General features: G+C 58.9%; 1 non-coding gene across 1 annotated transcript; it reads left to right on the forward strand.

The window, feature by feature from the left end:
- The first annotated feature begins 2,651 nt into the window (after positions 1-2,651).
- TRNAQ-CUG (transfer RNA glutamine (anticodon CUG)) lies at positions 2,652-2,723 on the forward strand. Its single transcript has one exon. It is a non-coding gene; the product is annotated as a tRNA-Gln (tRNA).
- Positions 2,724-5,349: the final 2,626 nt, after the last annotated feature.

The following is a 5,349-nucleotide window of genomic DNA, read 5'->3' on the forward strand; positions in this document are numbered from 1 at the left end:
CGGGAAGGAATTTTCCTCCAGGGCGGATTGGCAGGTGCCCTGGAGGTTTTTCGCCTTCCCCTGCAGCGTGGGGCACGGGTCGCTTGCTGGTGGTGTCTCTGCAGCTTGAGGTCTTCAAACCATTTTTGAGGATTTCAATAACTCGGTCCTGGGATAGGGGTTGTATAAAATTGGATGGGTGGGGTTCTGTGGCCAGCATTGTGCAGGAGGTCAGACTAGATGATCAGATTGGTCCCTTCTGACCTATGAATCTATGAGTCTATGAGGAGGCAGCGCCCTAATCCCGCAGGAAGGGCTGCTCCCAAGGTCCCTGGTATGTGGGGAGGGATGCCAGTACCCCGCCGACGCAGGAAGGTCCGCTCCCCAGTGGTCTCACAGAGCTAGGGAGAGAAAACAGCATCCTAATGCCGCAGGAAGGACTGCTCCCCAGTGGTCTCGCAGAGATAGGGAGAGAAGGTAGCCCCCTAATCCCGCAGGAAGGGCCGCTCCCCAGTGGTCTCGCAGAGCTAGAGAGAGAAGGCAGCGTCCTAATCCCGTAGGAAGGGCTGCTCCCCAGGCCCCTAGCAGAGCTGGGGAGGGAAGCCAGCACCCCGCCGATGCAGGAAGGTGTGCTCCCCAGTGGTCTCACAGAGCTAGGGAGAGAAGGCAGCGTCCTAATCCCGTAGGAAGGGCTGCTCTCCAGTGGTCTCGCAGAGCTAGGGAGAGAAGGCAGCGCCCTAATCCCACAGGAAGGGCCGCTCCCCAGTGGTGTCGCAGAGCTAGGGAGAGATGGCAGCGCCCTAATTCCGCAGGAAGGGATGCTCCCCGGTGGTCTCGCAGAGCTAGGGAGAGGAGGGAGCGCCCTAATCCCAGAGGAAGGGCTGGTCCCCAGTGGTCTCGGCAGAGCTAGGGAGAGAAGGCAGCGCCCTAATCCCGCAGGAAGGTCTGCTCCCCAGTGGTCTCGCAGAGCTAAGGAGAGAAGGAAGCTTCCTAATCCCGCAGGAAGGGCTGCTCCGCATGCCCCTGGCAGAGCTGGGGAGGGAAGCCACCGCCCCGCCCCCGCAGGAAGGGCCGCTCCCCAATGGTCTTGCAGAGGCAGGGAGAGAAGGCAGCGTCCTAATCCCGTAGAAAGGGATGCTCCCTATGCCCCTGGCAGAGCTGGGGAGGGAAGCCAGCTCCCCGCCCCCGCAGGAAGGGCCGCTCCCCAGTGGTCTCGCAGAGCTAGGGAGAGGAGGCAGCGCCCTAATCCTGGAGGAAGGTCCGCTCCCCAGTGGTCTTGCAGAGCTAGGGAGAGGAGGCAGTGCCCTAATTCCGCAGGAAGGGTCGCTCCCCAGTGGTGTCGCAGAGCTAGGGAGAGAAGGCAGCGCCCTAATCCCACAGGAAGGGCTGCTCCCCAGTGGTCTCACAGAGCTAGGGAGAGAAGGCAGCGCCCTAATCCCGCAGGAAGGATCCCGCCGCCACAGTAACGGCCGCTCCCCACTCCCGTCGCAGAGCTAGGAAGGAACCTAGCACACCACGCGCCCAGGAACGGCCGCTCTCCAGTCCCCTCGCAGAGCCGGGGAAACAATCAGGCGCCCTGCCCCTGCTAATACTGCCGCTGCCCAGTCCTCTGGCAGAGCTAGGGAGGGATGGCAGCGCCTTACTCCCGCAGGAACGGCCGCTTTTCATTCCCCTTGCAGACCTGGAGAGGGAAGGCTGCGCCCCTCCCCCGCAGGTCTGCACACTGGCCATGGCAATGGCCAGGAGCGCAGCGCAGAAGCTGCTCCAGCCCTGCAGCCTGCGGGCAGCGCATTGGGGTGGGGGCAGCACGGAGCAGGCAGGGCCCAGGTGGGCAGGGGGCGGAGACACAATTGGGGCGGATACGCTCCTGCCAGGAGCTGGCTGGTTCACCCCTTGCCCGGGAGCTGCAGGAGGGGCCCGGATCATGGCTCGGCTGCAGAGCTTGGAGCCCAGGCTGGGCCCAGGAGTGAGAGGATGGGGGAGCTGGGGGTGCAGCAGAGGCTGGAGCCAAGAATTGGTTGGAGATGGGGTTGTGCCACTTCCACTTGGTGGCAGGGGGGCCCTCTGGCTTTTTTTTTTTTTGCTCCGCCCCCCACATCCCAATATTTTATCTTTGACATCTGGTCACCCTAGCCTGATATGAAGGGGGATGTCTGGACCAAGGGGCCAGGGACTGGCCTTTGCTAGAGAAACCACTGTCAAGTTTTAGCCAATTAGGACAAGTCAGCAAATAAGAACAACCTCAGGTATCAGTAACTGCTACAGGTTGCAAATTCCTACATGCAGCAGTTTCTGGCACTACACCTGCGCAGCTCTGCTCCCCGGCTCTTCTCGGGCTCCTGCTCTCTCCTTAGCTCTGCCCCACTCTCACCCAGGCAGTTCCAGCTCACATGGAGGATGGGACCCCCTGGCCTGGTGACTCCCTCATTACACTGCCTGGCCTGTCAGTGCAGCTAACTTGGAGCTTTGGCCTCTCCCCATTGTCCCTGGGGACTGTCAGTCTCAGGGTCCTGATTTCCCATTGATCCTTCTCCCTTCTATTGGTGCTGGGAACTAGCCAACCAACCCCCCGCACACACACACACACACTAAGTTTTAGTAAAGGGCCAAGAGCCCCCTTACACAAACAGCCCCATGAGGGTCACCGATGTGCAGAGAAGGCAGCACAAGCTGCTCCCATGGTGTAATGGGCAGCACTCAGGACTCTGAATCCTGTAATCTGAGTTCAAATCTCAGTGGGACCTTGTGTTGGCTTGTGGTCATAGGCGGCAGGTTATATACATTTGTGGTGCTCGTGCTCCAGGAACATTCAGGGCTGGGGGCCCTGCTCCAGCAATATTTGGAGTTGGGTCTCTTCCCCTGGCACCCCTCCCCTCTGCTGTGGTGCATCCCTGCCTCACAAAAAGCAGCATGTGCCTGTCCCCTGCCTGCTCCTGCTGCTGGAGTAGAGCGATTCTGGGCAGAACTTCAGCCCCAGAGTCCTAGTGCAGGCTGCCCTCAGCCTCTCCAACACCCCCAACCCTGAGCTCCCTCTGAACCCTGATACTCTGCCCCAGTCCTGAGCCCCCTCCTGCATAATGAATCCCTCATCCTCAGCCCTACACTCCCTCCCAGAGGGTGCACCCCTTCCCACACACTCCTTCCCACCCCCAGAGCCTGCACCTCTCACCCTTTCCTACAACCCTGCTGGAGCCTGCACCCAGCACCCAAACTCCATCCTAAAGCCTGAATCCTGCACCCTAATCCCCCCCAAGCCACCTCCCAGAGCCTTAGGCAGGTGGGGGTGGAGTTTGGGGGCGGGTTCTGGGCACCACCAAAATTTCTACAAACTTGCCACCCACCCATGCTTGTGGTAATGCCCCAGAGCTCAACTCCCCTGTCTCCAGCTGTGTAAGAGTGAATCTTTCCCCTCCTGCTGGGTGACTCACACCTCCGAGAGCCAGGTCTTTGGCAGGGATGGCCACAATGGGATAGGGCTCTGGAACTTGCTACCCTGATAGTTGGGATTCTTGCTGCTGCACCTGATGTTCACAAGCTTGGCCCTTGTGCTTTCTACCGCACGTTTCCTCTGGCCCACATGGCGCTTGAAGAAAGGAGTGCCAGCGCTGGGATTAATAGTCAGGGCTTGGCAGGAGGGAGGAAGAGTCCCAGGCTGGAGCCCCACACACCTTCCCTCCTCCGGGCACCTAGAGCAGAGGCAGCCCAGCTCTGTCCGCTGGATACCTCAGCAGAGTAGGTGAGTTCATGTAAATACAGTCTGGTCCCAAAGCCTCCTCCCAACCCTGGTCATCAGTAGCTGCCAGCGGAGAGCTCATTCACACCTCGCTTACAAATCATCATTTGAAATTCTAAGGTTGGCCAACACTGCCGAAGCCAATGCACCAACATTGTCAGCAAACACAACAGCTGGGTGAGGAAACCCGGCTTTGTCCAGACTTTCCAAACCTATTTGACTTTCTCAGGTACAAGTAGTTTTCATACGTTGTATCTGCTTTTAAAGTGTGTGTTAACGTTTCAATTTCCATTCAAATTTGCAACCAATGACAACATTGGCAGCGCTGCATGTAACTACCTGACCACTGAGGGAGGGGGTGTTGGGGAAAATCGGGGAAGGGGGTGCACAGCCCCCTGGCTGGGGGGCGTATAGGGAATGCCCAGTTTCACTGAATTGAGTCTCCTACTGCAGCACCTCAGTAGGTTACATCAGAGAGGAGCTGCAATGTCTAGGCGGTGGGATGCCTGTGCCTTTAAGAGCCCAGCCCTGGGAACTCCATGCTGAGAGGTGCTGCCTGTGAGAGGGGAAATAAAAAAGCCCTCTGCTCCCCCCACCCATGTTTGCAAACACTGGAGTCTCTGCCCACCGGGATAACTGTTCCCCCTCGGCCCCTGCCTGTGCCGGGGTTTAACCCTCTGGCAGCGCCTCCCTCCGGGCTTAACTCCGGCTCCTTCCCACCTCCCTGACTTTGCCTTCAGTCCCTCTCCTAACTCTGCCTCCAGCTGCTTGACCCCCGACCAGTCAATTTCCACCCCCTGCTCAGACTTTGGCCACCTACTCCTCTGATTTGCCCTCCTTTTTCCCTTTTTAATCCCTGTAAAAAGTAGTCGATGCTGCGTCCCATTCTCTGGAGGGAGGGCTGGGCGCCTGGCCCCTGCCTGCGCAGTGCTCAAAGTGCCCCATGATCTTGTGGATGTTTGCTGAGTGCTGCAGGGTCACCCGAAGGGGGAGAGAGACGCGGTTAGGAGGTGATGCAGCCAAGGGTGCCTCACCCAACACTGAGATGCAGCCACCTCTGGGTTGAGTTACACAAGTCAGCAAATGAATATGGAACAAGAAACACATTGAAAGGATCGAGGCAGCTGCAGGAGGTGGAGAAAACCAGAAAAAGTAGTAGCCCTGGATCCCAGCCCTGTCCCTCCCCCACTCTACCCCCTAATCTCCACTCCCCTGCCACATTTGAGGGGAGAACCCAGGAGTCCTGGTCCCCAGCCTTGCCCACCCCCATATTTTGATATGGCTCCATCCAACAGCTGCCCCCACAATTGCAGGGCAGTGCCATGGGGCACACCGGGGCCTCCCTGTTTGCACAGGATGGGCAATGCCAGTGCTCCAGAATGGGGAGAGATGATGCTAAGGGAGAAGCAAGCAGCAGACAGCTCCCATGACAGAGAAAGAAATGCTAGGGGGTGCTGTGCTGCAAGGAGTGAATGGGGTTGGCAGGGAATGGGAGGATCTTCCCTCACAGCAGGTGCGTCTGTCTCCCTCCCAATTCCTCCCCAGCCCTACCCGAGCCCAGGCTAATCCCAGCCCAGCTACCAGGATTAAATTTGGCCTGGATTCCCCAGCTGCTGGGGGTGGGGCGTGGGGCTGGG

The sequence above is a fragment of the Gopherus flavomarginatus genome, unplaced genomic scaffold, assembly GCF_025201925.1.
Source record: "Gopherus flavomarginatus isolate rGopFla2 unplaced genomic scaffold, rGopFla2.mat.asm mat_scaffold_683_arrow_ctg1, whole genome shotgun sequence".
NCBI classification, from domain to species: Eukaryota; Metazoa; Chordata; order Testudines; family Testudinidae; genus Gopherus; species Gopherus flavomarginatus.